Raw genomic sequence first — 20163 nt, 5'->3', positions numbered from 1 at the left:
TGTTGCGACCCAGAATCCACGTCCAGGTGGGAGGGACGCAGCGGGCGCTCAGCCCCTGAATCTCGGCCTCCGCTGCGTCCTGGAGCGGCCCTGGAGCTCCCTCGGCTTCCCCCTCCCCCCTCCCCCCTCCCCCCCCCCCCCCGCCCATCTGGGACCTTGGTGACCTTGTCCAAGCCGAGGACCTCAGGCCTCTGAGCTCCAGCCAAACTCTTGGCATCATTCTTGGCTGTTCTTTTCTCTCTTGCACCCACATCTGATCTACTGGTAAATATCGTTAAGTCTACCTTTAAAATATGTCCAGAACTTGCCCCCGCTGGCACCCTCACTTCTTGCCTGGACCCTGTGGGGGCCTCCTGGCCACTCCGTACAGTAGGGGGCCTGTCGGTTTGCTCAGTGGTTGTGGGTTCAGTCACCGAGATTTGGGGCCTCCCTCATTTTCCTCGTCTGTAAAGTGAGGGGGCTCGCTGACTTCCAAGCTTCCTTTTTTAAGAAAACAGTCTCTAGGAAGATGGCATGGGTCTGCTAGGGCCGCTGCAAATAACTAAGTTCCACAGTCGGGCAGGCTCGAACACAGGAAGGTTGCTTCCACTCAGTCCTGGAGGCTGGACGGTCGGGACCAAGGTGTCGGCCGGGTGGTCCCTCCCGAGGCCTCTCTCCTGGGCCTGTGGATGCCACCTCCTCCCCGTGCCTGCGGGTGGTGTCATCCTGTGTGTGTCCTGTTGTCTGTGTCCTCATCTCCTCTTTGAGGACACCAGTCCTGGGGGCTTACGGCCTCACCCTAGTGACCCCATCTTACCTAATCACCTGCTTACAGGCCCCGTCACCTGTAAACACAGCACCTCCCGAGGTACTGCAGCGTTCGAATTTTGGGGGGACGAGTTCAGCCCCTGACGGCTGATACCGGTGCAGCCTGGGGTGCAGCCGTGTGACCGCCGGACCACCAGAGGTGGCCAAGGAGAGGGGCGATTTTGAAAACAACATTTCAACGATGAGAAGGTGGTTTCGAGATTGCTGTGCTTCTGACTATTTATTAGAAGATTTTCCAGTAAACCTCCTTGTGAAAATGTGGGGATTTTTTCCTCCCATTGTTTTGCCGCCAGATCACAACCCGAACAGGTGAGTGGAACGTGGGCGTCGCCCAGACGGCGTGGCTGGCAGGCGTCGCTGCTCCCCGAGGTGGCTGTTTTTAGTGAACTCTTTCATCTGGTTTATTTTCTTTCACTCCAGTTTAAATATAGACACGAACCCGAGACGTCACTTCAAAGGCAGCTTGGTCTTTGGGGCTGCTCGGACTGGGAGATTCCAGTGGAGTCTGCCTTCCAGGGAGAGGAGGCCAGCCTCCAGTCCCCGGTCCCCAGCTCCCCAGCTCCCAGACACCCCTCCCCCAGCCCCCAGCCCCCGGCCCCCCAGACCCCCGGCTCCCAGACACCCCTCCCCCAGCCCCCAGCCCCCCGCCCCCCGCCCCCGGCCCTCCAGCCCGGCCTGTGTCTGGGCCTCTGCTGGCACTGCATTCTGGGAATGTGGCCCGGCTTCCCCAGGGATGCAGAAACCGTCCACCCATCTCTGGGACAGTCACCCTCCTCGCTTCAACCCTTATCAATGCAATCCTGTCCCCGCAGAGTGGGAACTGTGACCTCTGGACCGTGGATCTGGTTTCCGGGGAAACGGCCGACCTCAGCAAGAGTCCCCAGGACACGGGGGTCACTGCGCCCCGCACGCCTGCTGCGTGCTGACCCGGCTTCCAAGGCGCCCCTGGCCGCACGCCATCCCCGGGCGCCTGCTGTTTGCACGGCCCACCAGAGAAGGCGGCCCAGGTTTCCACCCTGAAATGGGGCCCCTCCCCGCGGGCGCCCTCGGGTTTCCCCAGCGTCTCCCGGGCCGCACAGCCCCCCGCCAGCGTTCCACTAGGGGCTTATTATTTCTTGTAAAAGACGAGATTAGAGTAACCACGAGGCCCATTCCCACCTCGTCTCATAAACACAACAGGGAAATGCCAGTGACACACAAGCCGTCCTGAAACCACTTGTTTTGAGCTGAGTGGAAACACTACTTCCTTCCCCTGAGTCAGGCCGGGTGCTCACACCCGCTGCCGAGCGCGGCCAAACGCGGCTCCATCACTGTTTCCACTGAGACGCTCGCCTTCCCGGGGCCATCAGGAGGCAGGGCTGTTTTGTGTGTGTCCGTCCTGTGCGTTTGTGAAGACCGCGTCGACCACAAAGTAGGCTGGAAGAGGTGAGCTCCACCTCTTCACCCGCTGTCCACGTTCCCAACGCGGTAAAGCCTCGCCCCCGGCGCCGCCGCTCAGGACAGGCTGCGGGTGACGCCTGTGTCCACGCCAGCACGAGCCGCGGAAGGCCAGGGCCCCGGGCAGGCAGCCGCCGGGGGACACAAGTGGAGCCTTCCTCTTGTTGTCACTCAAACCTGCGTGCCCCCACGTCACATTGCTAACTTGTATCTGCTCTAGAATTTTCTCGGTGCCGCGGCTAAAGCAATCCCTCCCCTGCCTGTGCCCCTCCCCCAGCCCCGCGGAGGGCATCCAGCTCTCCGTCCTGCTGAGTGGCGTGGGGGCTGGGCTGGGGGAGGGTCTGCAGCTCTGGCGGGCAGGCAGGTGCCAGGTCCTGGGAATCAGATGCAGAGGGATTGGAAGCCCAGGCCCAGAGCCGGAACGGGCAGACCCACACAAGATCGGAACCTGGGGCAGGAGTTAAGGGACAGGTTCCAAATATTTCCATTAAAAATGTGACTTGGCGCTGAGCCCGTGGAGACCTCTGGACACCCACGTGACCCCAGTGTCCATGGCCCCCGCCCGCTGTCCCCTCCTTGAGGGCCAGACCTGCTGTAGACCACTGCCGCAGCTTCCTGATGCGCGGGACCCCCGTGGGGGCCCGTCCGCTCCCAGAGGATCAGGGCGTCTCCATTCCCGGCTCCCTGAGGGGCCCATGGCCCCTGTGGCTTCCCAGCTGGAATCTCTAATTTTAATACAAGATGCACTTTATTGAGGAAAGATGCGTTTGTCTTTGCCAATCCACTTTTTGCCATTTTCTTTGATCAGTTCCCATGACGGCTTCTGGAAAGGCCCAGACCTGGGCTCCTGGGTGCAGCTCTCCACCCTCATCCGTGTTTGTTCCAGACTCTGTGTCGTAACAATGGCGCTGAAACCACGGAAACCAGTGGCCGCCAGCAGGTCGTGAAGATGCACCCAGGCTGTTTGTTTACCGTGATTCTTATGAATCCCCTAATGGATCACTTCTAAGTCTGAAAAAGAAGAAAACAATCACCGCCGTCATCTGAATAGGAAAAACCAAAGCCTCACACAGTCTGGGCTTCTGAGGCCCCCCCCCCCCACCCCGCCCTACACCCCACCCTCCGGCCCGGCTTTTCCATCCTTTCTGAGCTGCATATGCAGCCTCACTCTCTCTAGAACCATCCTCATTTCCTCTCACGGGCTGTGGTTTCGTCTTTGATTTCAAGTTCATTCAACACTCATTCAGCACAACATTGTCACATGGATTCCCCACATACCTGCTTCTGTGCCTCAGCAGGCTGCCGCCTTCCCACGCTGTCCCCCAGGCGCCCCTCCAGGCTGCCCCCTCCCCACGCCGTTCTACCCCCAGGCTCCCCCCTGCCAACTGTCCCCCTCGGGATCCTCCCACCAGGCAGGGCCAAGAGGGCAGGCTGGCGGTGGGTACAGCTGTGTCCCAGCGAGTGTCTAGTGGTGGGAGAGGCTGGGGTCACGCTGTCAGGCCGATCAGTGGACAGCAGAGCCCCAGCAGGGTCGCCCCAGAGGGTCAGCAGCAGAGCTCGGACGACACAAAGGCACACAGGCCTGACCACGAAGCCAGGGCCACCTCGAAAAGCCAAATAAGTCCCCTGGTGGGATTCCGGCGCAGGAGCAGAACTGGGCCTTGGTTTCTAAGGGAGCATCAGATCAGATCAGATTATGTTAGATTAGAGGCTGAGTAACTAGGGAGCCTTTCACGGCGGAGGGGGGATCAACTCCAGTCGGACGGATTGAAAGTGGAGGAAAAAGACAGCTTCAGCTGAAGGAAAGGAAACCACCTGAGAGTCAGGACTGTGCGTGGCAGGGTCCCCAGCGGAGAGCGTTCTGAGTTCCGGGAGAGGGTCCAGGCCCACCCGCCTCTTTCCCCGCAGCTCCTGCCCCACAAGGGTCCCTGAGCCCGGGTCCTCCCACCCACCGGCGCCCGCCGCCCCTCGGCTCGCGCATCTGCGCTACTGCTTGTGGGCTGGGTTCCTCATCTGACCCCATCCTGTCTGTGGGGTTGTTCTTCAACATTTTATTTTGATATCATTTAGACTTACACATGAGTTGCTACCATAGTATAAAGAATTCCCATGTTCCCTCCACCCAGTTTCTGAGTTGGTGTTTTATACTTGCTTCCCATTACCTCTCCCCACCCACCTCTTTCTCTGCACGCTTTTTTCCTGAACCGTTTCGGAGCTCAGCCATCACACTCCTTCACCACTAAGTTCTTGTGTGTTCCCTAAAAGTAAAGACAAAGGCATCCTGCACAGCCTGGCACCGTTCGGTACCCACGTCGAGAATCATCACCTCGGTCCTGCAATCTGCTCTCCAGGCAATATTCTGACTTCACCAATCATCTCACTAATGTTCTCGATAGAAAAGACGACCACGGTTGTTTCTGGTCCAGGGTGGGATCAAGGGCCTCACAGGGCGTTGAGGGGTCACCTCTTCAGCCCCCAGGAAGCCCTGTTGTTTCACGTGCAAACGTTTCTCTCAGTGAATCGTCCTTTTTTTCCGTGACCCCCATCTGTGTGCCTTTTCTGACCATAGCTGTGTCCTCCGGGCTCGCTCGCCTCCAGGGCTGGAGACCCCAGGGGTGCCCTCGTGCCCTCTGGCTCCGAGGAGGCCCTCGCTGGTCTCTGCTGAGCCTGGGGATGAAACGAAGACCAGCGTTTCCTGGTCCTGTTTCCCACCGTCTCCCACCTTGGGCCCAGGTAGTCCATCGGGGACCCTGCGAGAGCCCGTGGCCCAGGGGAGCAGGACTGCGGTGTCAGCCCCCCAGGGACAGGGCTGGCCGAGCATTACATCCGTGTCCTCGGGGCCAGTTCGCTGATGGAGGGAATGTGTGGGCTCTGGGGCCACCACGCAGCTCACAGAGGAGGCCAAGGTCTCCGGGCTCCGCCGGATGTGGGCACGGTTCTGAGTCTCAGAGACAAGCAGCCAAAGCTCGAGCAGCTGTGGCCCCCGGGCAGGAGCGCAGGAACTCGCTTAAAATCCATGCCCTGGGGAAGGGCGGTGGGAAACATCGGGGTTCAGGGGCGTCCGCCAGGGGCTGGTCAGAGAACACGGGGCCGGCGGGGACAAGGCGCGGCCCGTGCGGCTTCCACCGCAGCCGCGCTGCATCCTTCGGTCTTTACCACGTGTGCCCGTCACCTTGATGATGATTTTTAAAGACCGACCGGCGAGCTAAGAATCAGAGGAACCAGACTCTCGGTGGGCGAGTCAGCAGCAGGCGGTATCACCCGGGCGATGCTTCCTGGGTGACCAGTCCTTCCTCCCCTCCCTCCCGGGGTCCTTTAGAGGGTCAGAGAGCAGCACGTGCTTTGGTGTTTTATGAGCTGCGTGTTTCCAGCACCAAGAGAAGGAGGAGGACAAACGTGAACAGTCCAAAAATAAAAATACACAAAGGAAGACATCTGAGAGCCGTTTAAACGGCGGGAGAAGGTTGATGAGGTGAGGAGACGCCTGCCCTGCGGAGCCCCGGGCCTCCTGGGAATCGTTCACGCCACGGCGACACGTGACCGTCTGGGAATAATCGCGGACATACAGGAATGCGGGTGATGGAGGAACCTGCATGCTAACAGCAGAGAACTAACGCCATACATTACGAGTTCTCTGCAGCAACACGGAAAATGCTGATTGTATTCGAGTCACTTGTACCGCGATTTATTCTACAGTGAGAGCCACGCGGACAGACGTGACTACGGGCAAACACTGGAGAGGAATGAGGAAAAGCAAAAGGGTGTGCTGTGCCCGAAGGGTGCGCGTGCCCCCTTCAACAGTGCCTGGGCCCGACGTTCCAGGTGGGAGCAAAGCACCAGCCCCACCTGGGCCGTCGGGAGGCGTGACTGGAAGAAGGAGAAAGCGTGCGGTGACAGAGGGACGTTGGTAAGAGGGACACCTGCCATGGGACGAACGTGTGCTCCAGAATCGTGTGCTGAAGCCTGACCCCAAGGTGTGCAGCTAGGAGGGGACTTTGGGGTTGATCAGGCCACGTGGGGGGGGGGGCCCGTGATGGGATTAGTGTCCTCATGAGAAGCCATTCTGAGGGGACCTGTGAGGACACAGCGAGAGGATGGCAACTGCAAGCAGGGCGAGCGACAGGACGCCAGCCCGGGCGGCACCCTGACCTGGGCTCAGCCTCCAGAAACGTGGGACAGAAATGTCTGCCGCCGAAGCCGCCCCGTCCGTGGTGCTTTGCTACGGTGGCCGGAGGGACCGAGCCGGTCTGTGGCCAGGAAACGTGAAGACGGAGAACGGCCGTCCCCTCAAGGAGGGAGCCCGGGGCGGGCGGGGGATGAAGGGTCGGGGGACGGGCTGAGGAAGGAGTGCTTCACAGGCCGAGCAGGGCCGCCGGGACCCTTATGGGCCTGGGAGTTCGGCGACACGAACACACAGACGGGTCCCAGGCTCTAAATGCTCTGACCAGTGACGGGCCCCCATGATGCCTGAGGGAGGGTCTGTGGGGTCCGGAGTGGTGAGCGGGCGCCTGCAGGGCACGAGGGTCGGCACCGAGCCAGGAGCGGGGGAGGGCAAGAGCCTGGGGTCCCTGCAGGTGGGCGCGGCTGGGGGCGGGGCGGAAGAGCTGCCTCCCTGAGCATCTCTGAGCGGGGACGGCGACGGGGACGGCGCAGGCGGTGCTTCTCAGCCCCGGGAGCAGCCCGACCTTGGCCGTGAGGAGTCGAGTGGGAGGTGCGCGCCGGGGCCGGGGCGCCAGGGCGGGGGCGCCGCAGGCGGGACCCCTGCTCACAGGTGGTGTCCAGCTGCTGGCCGGGCAGGGCATAGAGCTTCCCGGGAGGCTCTGCTACCCCCTTCCGTGCCTTGACCTCCTCGTGAGATGGGCACCCACCCCCCGTGAGGTGCCAGGCGAGCTCCCGCCGCCCCCGCTCCTCCGTCTGTCCCGAGCCCACCTGCGCCCCAAACGCCACAGACAGGATTGACGATGGGCCGGTCTTGCCACGGGGACAGCGGTGCAGGCGGCGAGGAGCCTGGACGTGCAGAAAGCCTCCGTGCGCGGCCAGCCTGCGTCCCGGGAGCCCCGCGGGCGCGGGCAGGGGGCCGGCTGGTCACCCTGCACGTTCGCGGCGTGCCCAGGGCGGACACGGTACAGACAGCCGGCGAGAGGGCCCGCCCCGCCCCGGCGCAAAGGTGGAACTGGGAGTTTTGAGAACCGTTCCCCCCACCGAAGGCAGCGCTCCCCCGACCGTTCACCCGCGAGAAAGCTCTAGAACAGGGTCACCCGGCCCGGAGCTTCCCTGGTCGCGTGCGGCAGGAGGGCACTCAGCCGCCGTCTTCCCGTTTTCTGGGGACACAGTCTGGGAGCATCCGGAAGGGGGGGACGTGCAGCCCGCGCGGCCCCTCTGCTTACCCTCAGGGCCGCTGCGGCCGGTGGGACGCGGGGCGTCACGCGCCTCCTCGGGCTCCGGGACGCGCAGAGGAGTCCGGGTCGTCGTGGCCTGGGGGCCTCAGCCCCGCGCTTCCTGAGGCACAGGCGCTGCGGCTCACCATGCACGTGGCTCTGCATTCTGAGGAAAACAGCGAAGGAAACGGCATATTGGAGGAGGAGGAGGAAAAGAATATGCCTGGGTCGAAAAGCGTTACCCCTTCCCTCTGAGGGGGTTACCTATGCCCGGGGGAGGCGCCAGTGCAGGGAAGGGCCCACGGCCACGTGGCGGCGACCACCCTGTCCAGACGGGCCCAGGACCGTCCCATTCTTGAGACAGGAGTTCCTGGGCGCGGGAACGCGCCTCAGTATGTCCGGGGCAGCGGGATGGCTGTCGCCGCACGTCTGCAAGGTGTCCCGGTGGCCGCGTGCCCCGGCGCGGAGGACGCAGACCAGCGCCCGCCGCGCGGGCCCCGCAGGGCAGGACGCACCGAGCCCGCAGCCCCACAGCGCCCCACCGCTAAACCACCCTTCAGACTCGACCTTCGCCCGCAGGTGGAAAAGCGCGTCTGGAGCTGAAGCGGGGCGCTCTCCGCGGACCCCGAGGCCGCGGAGCTCGGCCACTGCAGCCTGCGGTGCAGGAGGCCCCGTCCTGACTCGGGACGCGGGGCAGAGCGAAGGCCAGCTCTTAGGGCGGCCACTGCGGGTGACTCGTGGCGCTTCCTCTCACATCTCATCCGTTGCAAGGACGCGGCCTTGCTTACCTGCAAAGAAGGTGAGGGGCCCAGAAGAGTCCGCGACGGTGACTGGGTTTTGTCTGTGGTGCTGGGACAGGCTGGCAGGTGAAGGCGCAGCCTCAACCATAGGCAACAGGGTGTCCGAGGCCCTGACTGGCCGGTGTGGAAGGACCGGAACCTGCCCCGCATCCCCCGGGAGGGCGGGGACATTGCCGCCTGGGGACACTGCTGGCTGGTCCTCTCCAGGACACGTGCCCTGCCCCAGCCCCGTCCCCCGAGGTTGGAGGCCTCTTTCTGGCCAGGCTGTTGAGGACAAATGTAGTTCAGCAGAAAGATGTGACCAGAAGGGCCCTTCCCAGCGGAGGGAGAGGCTGTGTCCAGATGCGGAGGTTTACAGGGACAGGCTGTGATCCAAGCTCTCCTGATTCTGAACAAGGTTCCTAGAGGCACAAGTGAAATGACGTGGGAGAGAAAGTGCCTTGCTGGCTGAAAAGTGCTGGGTGAACGTTAGACATTTCATCGTGACCCAGGGCACAGGTTACAGGTCACCGAGTGCTGATTCTTAGGGACGATTTTGGTCCAAGCTGCATGCGTGTCAGCCCGTCTTTCTCAGAGCAGTGGCTGCAAACATCCTGTCCTTGGGTTTCCTCTGGATCGCACACCAGCTCCGGCAGGAGTGGCTTTGTTATACCCCCGACCGCAGGTCAGCATGGCTCTCCGGGGAAATTAAACCTTCCTGTGTTTTCTAATATTGCGTGATGTTCTCTTTGGCCTTGGCTTTTTGTTTTTTTTTTGAAAATGAATGTGCCCTGAAATCTGATTTCAGTTCAACTAGATTAGTGAGATGTCTTTGGTGCATTTATATCAGGAAATATTGAGGGTTTTTCTGGTAAACTCAGATGAATCTAAAGCAATACAAATTCATGGACATTTAATATAATCCTTAATTGATTTGCTTGATATATTTATGTTAAATAAAAAGTTTTCTAAGGCATATGTGTTTTTAAAACCAGTTTATTTCTTGGTGTGATGCCTGGGATTTATTTCACAATATTCCTGGCGGAGGGGGTAGCAGGAGGGTCACAGATGGAGCAAAAGCCCCCCCCCCCCCAACCTCAGGAACTGTTGGAGCTGCCCTGAGCACATGCCCCAGGCTGTGTGCTTGGCATGTGGTATAGATGATTTAAAAGTCACTTTATTTACACTTTGGGCCGACAAGGTCATTTAAGGCACCAGAGCAACTCCTGGTGCTGCTGTAGATAATGGAAATTGTTCAGTGAGGTCAAATATGGTGGAACTCAGAAGCTGGACTGGACCTGTGGACCGTGGTTTGCAGACCCTTCTATGGTATCCGGTAGAGATGCGTCTGAGACAAAAATGAAGGTGCAAGTCCCCTCGCCCCCCGTTCTGGGGGCCCAAGGTCATCAGGCATGAAATGTCAGTTTCTATAAACGGACTTGAATTGGAGCCACGGTCACGGGATTCTCGGCTGTGTTGTCTGTTGCCGTCTCGACCCAGTGGGGCCATCGAGTAGCTGCCACGGAGACGGACAGAACACTCTCGGCTTTTCCTTTTGGCCTGTAGAGCCAAAAATATTTACATTTGACAGCCCCTGTGCTATGTATCTTGTTTGTTTGTTCGTTCATTTCTGTCTCCCCACCTGCATCGCCCTCACCTCGAGGGCAGGCGTCTGGGTTTTCAAGGCGCTTTTTTGTGCACAGAAGACAGAACAGTGCACAGAGGCCTGGGCTCTGGAGCCAGACAGCCCGGAGTTGAATCCGAGGTCCTCCCCGTAAGCCACGTGACCTTGGTTGACTCACCTCACCTCTGTAAAGTGGCGGCTTATACTTCCTCCTTCGTGGAGCTGTGTTAGGGAATCAGTAAGTTAACACCTGTGAATCATGGCTATTTGCATGTTTACTGTGATCATTACCCTCGAAGCGTCTGAATTCACGTCAGCAGTTCCCTGCAGTTGATTCTCCTAGATCTACCCTCCTTGCCAAAAAAACCCCCAAAATCTGAAAACCCAATCTGTCCCCCAGGTGCACTGAGCCCCCAGCTCTTGCCAGGTTTAAGCTGCTGCGCTTCACCCCCTGGGCTTTCCCCGCAGTCCACACTGAGGACGCGGCAATGGCCCTGCTCCGCCGGGGACTCTGCGTGGGCGCGGCACGTCTGTGTCCCTCCCTGCCTCCTGACAAAGTGCCTTCCTTCAAAACTCCACCAAGGGGCTTCCCTGGTGGTGCAGTGGTTGAGACTCTGCCTGCCAATGCAGGGGGCACGGGTTCGAGCCCTGGTCTGGGAAGATCCCACATGCCGCGGAGCAACTGGGCCCGTGAGCCACAACTACTGAGCCTGCGCGTCTGGAGCCCGTGCTCCGCAACAAGAGAGGCCGCGATGGTGAGAGGCCCGCGCACCGCGATGAAGAGTGGCTCCCGCTTGCCACAACCAGAGAAAGCGCTCGCACAGAAACGAAGACCCAACACAGCCATAAACAAACAAACAAACAAATAAATAAATAAATGGATTATCACATTAAAAACAAAAAAACTGGTTCATTCTTAAAAAAAAAAAAAAAAAAAAAAAAAAAGCACTGAGCTGATCTTCCTGTGCTATGCGGTTGAAAAAGGCAATAGTTTCTCCCACCACACCCTAAAAAAAAAAAAAAAAAAAAAAAAAAAAAAAACTCCACCAAGGACACATCTTTTGAAGAGGCCCCTGAAAATGCTGGATGGCTGGTGGTGGGCTGATCCGGGGTTCCTGCTCCCACCCCCACAGTTACCCACCAACTCCATTCACTTAAAACTGCACCTGTCTGTCTCTAACTTAAAGAAAATTCAGTCCTGGGATGCTGTGGTCTGAACGTCTGTGTTCCCCCGAGTGCATATGCTGAAATTCCAACCCCAAAGTAATGGGGTTAGGGTTAGGGTCAGGGTCAGGGTCAGGGTCAGGGCTAGGGTCAGGGCTAGGGCTAGGGTCAGGGTCAGGGCTAGGGCTAGGGTCAGGGTTAGGGTCAGGGTCAGGGTCAGGGTTAGGCTTAGGGAATGAGGATATGGGGGCTTTGGGAGGTGACCGGGTCCTAAGGCTTCACCTCCTGGGATTAGTGGCCTTGTAAAAGAGACCGCAGGAAGCTCCCTTGCCCTTTCCATCCACCATGTGAGGACACGGCCACAAGATGACTGTCTATGAACCCGGAAGGGTCCTCCCCAGGCACCAAGCCTGCCCGCATCACCCTTTGGCCTTCAGCCTCCAGAACCGTGAGAAGTAAACCCTTCTTGTTTATAAACACCCAGTAGCTGGTTGCGGCAGCCCACACTGACCAAGGCAGGACGGGGGTGAGACACGGGGCAGCCACTGTGGAAAGCCAGTATGGAGGCTCCTCAAAAAACCAAACATGGAACTACCACGTGGTCCAGCAATTCCACGTCTGGGTGTGCACCCAAAAGACATGAAAGTGGGGTCTCAAAAGATATTCGTACCCCCATATTCACAGCAGCATTGTTCACAATAGCTAGGAGGTGGAAGCAACCCCAGTGTTCATCCGTGGAAGGATGATGGATAAACACAATGTGGTCCATCCAAACAATGGAATCTTATTCAGCCTTAGAAAGGAAGGAAATCCTGACACTTGGTGCAACATGGATGAAATTTGAGAACGTGATGCCTAGTGGAATAAACCAGTCACAAAAAGACAAGTACTGTGTGATTCTACTCACATGAGGTCCCTGGAGGAATCAGATTCACAGAGACAGAGAGCAGGAGGGTGGGTGCCAGGGGCTGGAGGAGGGGGTGGGGAGTCCGTGTTTAATGGGGACGGAGGTTCAGTTTCAGAGAAGAAGAGAGTTCGGCGGTGATGGGTGCACTACAGTGTGAATGTACTTAAGGCCACTGAGCTCTCACTTAAAAGTGGTCAAGGTGGTCAATTTTATGTTCTGTGTATAAAAACCTCAGAGTCACAGGCAGTGTCCTCCTTCTGGAACTCTTTCCAGAGTGGAACATAATGCATTCTTTTGAGTATTCACAATAGTTGCCGGTGAGATTGATTTGGGGAAACAGCCAAATATTACTCAGGGTCCCTTCAACGGAAGTGTTTAGCTCTGAGGCCCACATGTGGGACCACCACAAAGTGTCTCAAGACATGGAGCCTGGGCCAGGCCGCAGGGCCAAGAGGCTGGGAGGCCAAGGGCTCCTCCCTGCTGGGCTGGCAGGTGCCCGTCCCTCGGGGCAACGGCTCCAAGGTTTCTCCTGCAGCCTGTGGAGTAGGAGAGAGCCTCTGGGCCAGAACTCCTATCTCTGCATGTCCCAAGCCCAAACTCTGGCCCTAACACCTCAGAAAGACTTGTTTCTTTTCCCTTTCTAACACAAAGTTCATCTTAATCAGAAACAAAGGAGGCCAGCTTGCAGGCAGACCTCCTCTTGCACTTCGGCTCGTGCCGGTGACTAAGGCCAAGAATTTGGGGAACCACATGGCAATTCTAATAACTGAAGAACTGAGTTTGACCTGGGCGTTCTCCCTGTGAAAGCGAACGTTGATCAGTCCTGCGGACAGTGAGATGGGTCCCTGCTCTGACCGCTCGTCTTGGCCGCTGCTCTTCCTTGCTGTGCCTTTGCTGCCCCGCACGACCAGTGGTCTCATAGGCGAGGCCCCCGGCAGAGAACAGACAGCGCAGCACACAGGAGTGCCTGTGCATTCTAGCTGGGCCGAAGGGGACTGAGCGCACTCTCTTTAGAAATCCCTTGGCTGGTTCTGCAATTAAGGTAATTCTCATTTCAATTATGAAATACTCATTCTGAGTGTGTGCGGTCTGAGGTGCTGTGCAAATAACCCATCGAAGATTAGTTAGCTTTCCCCCAAAAGATCTGCTCTGTTATGTCTCAGGAGTTTCCGCCTTCCTGGGAGAGGCAGAGCCAGAGGCAGGAGTCCGAGCCCAGGTGCCCTGCTCTTTCTTTTCTTCTGCACATCTTCACAAATCAATGATACCGGAACGATCTGTCGGTCTCTGGGGATGTGGGATGAGCGAGACACAGCCCATAGCACTGGCAGCCCCGGAACTACAGTGAAGGGAGATTGCCGACCGCCCAGGGACCCCACCGCATCTTCAAACCACGGGCTCCCAGAGTCTTGGGGGAGCCAGCAGACGGGCAGGCCAAGAAAGGAGTGACCACGGGATTTTGACTTTTCTATGCTCGGGGGACCTGGCTGGGGCTGCTGAAGATTTCTTGGATCCTGGCATTTTGAAACTTTGTCCAGCAAGAGAGAAATGCCAAGGGAAGGGAAAGGGCCATGGGAGTTTGGTGACAGACACAGGGGGGCACCAGGTTCACACCTCGGGGCACCTGCCCCGCTGTCCGCTCTCCCCTCTCCGTCCTCAGCCCACACGGAGCACACGGGGCCTCAGCTTCCACACTGATGGAGAAGCAAACTGCGATCTCAGAAATGCCTTCCGACTGAAACTTCTGTGGCTTTCAGGCGCTCGCCGTGGCCTTCTGGAGGCTGGCCTCTCTTTTCCGACCGTTTCTTGGCCCTCCGTGTTGGGACCCACAGAAGGTGTCAGTGATATCAGCTTCTTTCCTTTGTTTTTCTTTCTGAAATTTAAGTCAGCACTTCGAGGAATGTTACCGATTAGAAAAACAGAATTCTATGACATTCAGAACGGGAAATGATTTTCCTGAGATCTGAAGTCACTAGGTAAACCTACTTTAGATGTAGATTTATTTTTTCCTTAATGTACATGCAGTAAAATTCACTCTTTTTGATGTGCAGTTCTCGAGTTTTGACAAACGCACAGTTGGGTGACCACCACCAGTCAGCCTTCCCCAAACTCCCACATCTGCACCCATGGTGTCCACCGATCTTTTCTCTGTCCTGATCGTTTCTTGACTTTTCCAAAATGTCATATAAGTGGAATCATACAGTAGGTAGCTTCTGAGTCTGGCTCCTTTCACTTAAAAAATGCATTTAAGAAATAATTTATGTGAACATAAGTTGTCATTTTTCTTGGTTAAATACCTGGTAGTGGGATATTTCGGTCATATGGTAAGTGTATGTTGAACTCTATTAGGAAACCACCAAACCTCTTCAAACTGGTTCCCACTTTTGCCTTTTTACCAACAACCTGAGAGTTTCGGTTGCCTGCATCCTTGTCAACCCTTGCTCTTGTCAGGTTTTTTCTTTCTCATTTTAGCCATTCCAGGGCGCATATAGAACTTGTTATAGTTTAAATTTGAATTTCTTTAATGACTAATGATACTGAACATCTATCCACGTGCTTACTTGCCATCCGTATAGCTTCTTTGGTGGAGGTTTATTTGTTAATGAAATATTTCAAACACGCAGATACTAATGTAACAGACGCCCATCTGCCTACCCCCCACTAATGTCTAAAAGATTTAGTCGCTGTCCTGAAGTTGATGAGTATAATTTCTATGTGACTGTTTTTGTTCATTCACTACTTACATGTAAATATCCACAAACAATATAGCTGGAGAGTTAGAGTGAAAAAGGAATATTTCTGGAAAAACACAATGGAAGTGGAGAGTGCCACCAATTTTAAAGATCTACCTCTTCGAGCGCACGTCTCCCCAGCTTCCGTGGTGAGGACGGCTCGTGTGTTCTGTGCTCCGGCAGCTCTGGCCTTTCTCCTGCAGCCTCTCCCTCGACAGGGCGGCTGGGATGCGAGACAAGCGCTGGTGGATGGGACCCCACCACCCTGTTTCTGCCCAGGGCTCTGCCCGGCCGTGGCTGCCCCGCTCCCACGTGGGCTGGATCCCACCCCGGCTGGCCGCCCCGCCCGCCCTGCCCTGCAGGACACCATGCGGGGGCTCAGGGATGCCTCTGACCCGCTGGGCGTGAGCTTTGGTGGCTCATTCGGACACGGACACGGACACGGGGCGGCTCTCCGTTGAGCCAGGCTGCTTTAGCGTATTTGTCTTGTGAACGAGGGCAGGAAGGCTAAAGCCATGACCCGGAAACCAGTGGGCGCCAACCGGGGCTCAGCCGTCTCCAAATATGTTTCCGTGGGCATCTGGGCAAAGGCGAGGGCAGGAGCCAAGGCTCCATCACCGGGAAACAGTTCCGCTCACGCCCTGTGCTACGGTCATGGCCTCAGCCCTGTGGGGCAGAGCGAGTTCCAAGGCTGCTTTGGGGGCTGTGACACCCAGAGTGAAGAGGACAGTCCCTTCCTGGTGTAAGTGTCGCCCAGGACAGTCGTGAGGCCACTCAGTGTCTCGCGTTTGCATGGCCTCAAGGTTCGCGCAGACCCTCGTCCTTAGAGCCAGGCCGGGAGCCCGTCACAGACCCTCTGCTCGCCCCGAACAGTGACCGCAGACTGCGAGGGTCCAGTCCGTTCACCGGCCCCACTTCTTTTCTTGCCTCCGACATCTGTCTTCCCGGCCGCGCTGTTCTCTTCATCCTCTGCCTTCCCGTGGTTTTGTTTTCTGCTCGTTATTGGACTTGGCTCATCCTGCCTTTCCGTCAGGTAACTAATTTGTGTGTCTGCTTCCCCCGTGGACTGACGGAGAAGCAGGGCCTCCGTGCACGGTCGTGTAGGTCTTACACTGCACGACCCTCAGTCTTGTGTCCATATTTATAAATATAGACATATACAACATTTATATAGTTACCAGCACAACTCCCTGGTTGCTGGCAATAAAATGCCTTAAGAAAGAGGTGCCCTGTCTCATCTGCACAAAGGTCCCAGCAGGCTAAGCATGGCGCTGACTGTAATCACCCAGACGGCAGTGATACCATCTTCTTGTTAATCCGCAGGCTTTATCTTTTAGAACAGGTTTAGGTTTTACAGGAAAAGTAGGCGGGGAGTCCAGCATTCCCACCCCATCCCCCCACAGGAACCGTGTCTTTGTAAACATCAAGCCCCGTATCCAAGCCCATCTGGAACAAAACAGAAAGACAACCCACAGAATGGGAGATATATATTTGCAAACGAAGCGACCAGCAAGGGATTAATCTCCAAAATATACAAACGGCTCATGCAGCTCTATGTCAAAAAAACAAACAACCCAATCAAAAAATGGGCAGAAGATCTAAAGAGACATTTCTCCCAAGAAGACATACAGATGGCCAAAAAGCACATGAAAAGCTGCTCAACATCACTAATTATCAGAGAAATGGAACATGGGAGCTTTCTGATACACGTTTTTAACAACTCGAAGTACCTGACCGGCCCTCTGAGGAAGGGGCGTCCTTCCCAGAACCCTGGAGGGAGGTCACCCTGTGAGGACCCCGGCCCAGGGAGAGTGTGGCTACGGCAGCGGAGGGCACCAGGCCGACCTCGCTCTGCACCTGGGGAAGCCTGAGCCCAAGGACGTCAGAAAACTGTCAAGGTTACCCCTGCAGAAGTGGCGCTGGGGCTCGAGACCCCGCGTCCAGGGGTCTCTGTCTTCACAGCCTCCCCGCCCTGCACCTCCGTCTCTGGGTCCAGAAGAGTGGAAGGACGTCCACCGCGAGTTTGCACATAAAAGCCAAAGGGACACATTGCTTCTCGTCCCCCTAAACACACTCGCCTGCCCTGGTGGGCTGTGGTTGAGGACTTTCTTGGGACGTAGAGGAGCGTCACAGTCGCTGTTCCTTGAACCACGAAGGGCGCACGGCCACGCGACCTGTTCACTTGGACGACACTTGTGGGCAAAGGGACCTTCAGATGCAAGAAAGCCAACGAGCTTTGGTTCTCAACGACTCATACACGTTCTTTCTTTCTCATGGTTTATTTATTTCATCAACAGAGGACCTTGATGTAATCATTTCCCTGTAATTTGGAGATAACATCTCTTTCACTAAAAATAGAGCACTGCCTCTGTCAGTGCCTTTTACAGGTGAGCCCTATCTTGCATGCAAATTAAACAAGAAGTTGGGATTACTAATAATGACATAACGGCGGTATGGGTATGCAGCTGAATTTAAGGTGTCCAAGTTAGGAGAATAACATCATTGGAATAAAGATGTAGAAAACAGACCCCAGACGCACACCCTCTGAAAGGGGCCCCTCTGTCTACATGACAGTTCGAACATTATTTCAGCCACTTGGTAGAAACCTGGCCTGTAGAAACAGCAACGCGATAGTCTCCCCTTGTTCCATGGGGCCCTGTTTGCATCTGGAGAATCAGCCTTGACCTTCAGTGTTTCAGGAACAGGATACGGCAGACAGAACAGAACGCAGGTCACCCACGCGGTGCACACAACCCACTCAAAGGTGTGAAGCCTGTGCCGAGCCAAGGGCTGGGCTCTGAGTCCTTACCCCAGAAAGCCACGCCGCTCACCTGGGCGTCTCATCGCCACGTGCCTTCCTGGCCTGGGTGACAAGCATGGGACAGAACCAATGGTGCCGTGGAAACAGCTGGGAGATGGGCTGAGCCTGCCATTTGGGCCACTTTCCCTTGTCTATTTTTGCCCTCTTGTATATCCCTCTTCCCACCCCTGCTGAGTTAAACTGTTAGGTCTGGGAAGAGCAGGGCATCAGGACGGGGGGTGGGGCGGGGGGGGGAGGCAGCTGCTGGGAAGAGCAGGGTGTGACCTGCTCTGTTGGGCCCAAGGGACTCCCCTCTAACCAGGCCATCGTGGTGCATCTCTCCTGCTGGCTGACCCCACCTGGGACCCTGGACCTTTCCGAGAGAGTCCACAGGTGGAGGCTAGCCTCTCGGGGCTGCTGGGCCTGTGTCCTGGAGGGCCCGCCCTGGTGACTCCTCCCACCACAAGGGGCTGCGAAGGCGACAGCCCTCTCACCAGGCCTCCCTGCGGGGGCACCTCCTCTTAGGTGGCAGGTTTGCTGCGCTGCAGGCAGTGATGAGCTTGGAGGAGTGGGTGGTCCCTGCTGAACCCCCCCCCCCCCCAACACACGCACACAAACGCAAAGGGACAGAGCTCCTCAGCGTGTGTGCCCGCTGAGGCACTGCACAAACGTGGCCATGGCCCTGCCCTTGGAGGTCCCTTTTCTGATGGCAAATACGGCTACGATGAAGGAGCACTCACCGTGTGCGGGCCACGGGCAGAGGCTCCGTGCTTGCTCTCCAGGATAAGCCCGCGAGCAAGCCTGCACCGGGCGCTCTGTAGCTGCCCCACCCCACGGAGGAGCGACGCTCAGGGTCCATCCAAGCCCATCCTCCCCGGAGGCACACGCGTTACACCCCGTCCCTCCCGAGCTCGCCTCTTGCTTGTGGGGCGCCGGGCTGGTGAAGCAGCCAGTGACCAGAGACGAGCAGAAGCCCGCTTAGGAAAGAAATCGGGAAGTGATCTGGGGGTTAGCCTGCCCAGGTCCCTACCGCCTCTCCTGCCTCAGAGAGTTAGGGTGAGAGACAGCACGGCAGGCAACGCCTGTGTGTCCCCTGCCCCGGGGCGGGGGGCGTGGGCGGCCTCTCCTGTGCCCCGGCCCAGGGAGGGGCTCCAGGAAACACACTGCTGGGGGACTGGAGAGTCTGCACCCGGGGGAGGTCCGTGGCGCATTTCCCTGGCCAAGAGAAGGGGAACGGGGACCGCAGAGAGAGGGCCAGCGAGCCACAGTGCGGGGCGGCCGCCGTCGGGTGTGGAAGAGCAGGCCCCGCACAAGCAAGTGGCCGGCGGAGTTGAGCAGGGCCAGCCTGAAGTCCGGGAGCAGCGCGCGTTCTCCCCTCGCCCCTATAAACCTCCCCTGGGCCCGCTCGGGAGGCCCTGGGTCCTTCCCACCCGCACCTTCCTCTCCGCGGGCCGGGCTGGAGGAGGTGCCACGGCCCCCGAGGGCCGTGGCGCGAACGCTCCCGCCGTGGCCGCAGGCGCGCAGTCGGGAGACCCGGGCGGAGGCTCAGGGCCGTGTAGTGTCTCCGCAGCGCAGACACGGTTACGCACGTAGCGTCCAGCGCAGAGACGACAGTAAACGGTAGCCAAACAATTTGGAAACACTGAGTGTTTGGAGGACCTGCTGCCTGTCTTTTAATATGGTGTATTCCACGTTTATATAATTTAATTTCCCACAGTGGCTCTGTGGAGCGGCCACGGGACCCAGCGGACCCGGAGCCGGGGGGCAGGAGGCAGAGGCTGGACCGGCGATGCCGGCGCGTCCTCGCCCGAGGGTGTCGCCGCGGCCTTCCCCCTCCTGTGCCCTCGCGCCCACCACCCAGAGCAGCGAGCACACCAGCTTCTGACTCACAGGAAACCCCGCGTGGCACTCATTTTCCCCTCCCGGCGAGGAGGCGGCAGTGACCCCAGGAGACATGCAAAGAGGCACCTGAGGAGGCAGCGGCGACCTTTCCGGCTTTCTGCTCAGCGCACGCGCGCTCCCGCGGGCTCCGCCGCCAGCCCCGCCTTCCGGCCTCAGGCTCCGCCCCTGCGCCGCCCCGCGGTCCCCGCCGGCCCCCCCGCGCCGACGCAGCCCCGCAGCGCCAGGGCGGGAGCTCCCAGCCGAGCCCCACGGGGGCCTCGCAGCTCGAGAAAGCCTGCGGGCGCCCTGGTCCGAGGGGATCGCGCGGCTGGCGGACACCCTGGAGGAGACCCAGGCGGGAGGCCGCAGGGGAAAGGCAGAGCCCTCGCACGGGGGAGGGTGGCTCCGCCCCAGGCCCCCAGGGACGCAGAGCCCCGAGGGGGCCCACGCTGCTGGCGCCTGGGGGGCGCCCCGAGGCCTGGGCTGTCGGATGAGCAGAGGTCCGTTTTTCCCCCGACCTGAGGTTTTGCTTTCGTTGCTGGTGCTGCTTTCTAATTGCGAAGCAGTCATTCATCGCCCCGGGCTGCAGGGGGCTTTTGCTGGGCTTCCAGGAACAGGCTGGCCGGGGGTTCTCGCTCGCGCCCCGGCCTCGGCACG

General features: G+C 58.2%; 1 long non-coding RNA gene across 1 annotated transcript; it reads right to left on the bottom strand.

Moving 5' to 3' along the window:
- Positions 1-1487: 1487 nt before the first annotated feature.
- Positions 1488-19625, bottom strand: LOC132375369 (uncharacterized). Its single transcript, XR_009505984.1, has 3 exons — positions 19516-19625; positions 7632-7788; positions 1488-3255 (listed from the first exon to the last, which is right to left on the bottom strand). It is a non-coding gene; the product is annotated as an uncharacterized LOC132375369 (long non-coding RNA).
- Between the last annotated feature and the right edge of the window lie 538 nt (positions 19626-20163).

The sequence above is a fragment of the Balaenoptera ricei genome, chromosome 11 (genome assembly GCF_028023285.1).
Source record: "Balaenoptera ricei isolate mBalRic1 chromosome 11, mBalRic1.hap2, whole genome shotgun sequence".
NCBI lineage: Eukaryota > Metazoa > Chordata > Mammalia > Artiodactyla > Balaenopteridae > Balaenoptera > Balaenoptera ricei.
This window is presented reverse-complemented; position numbering and strand designations above follow the sequence as displayed.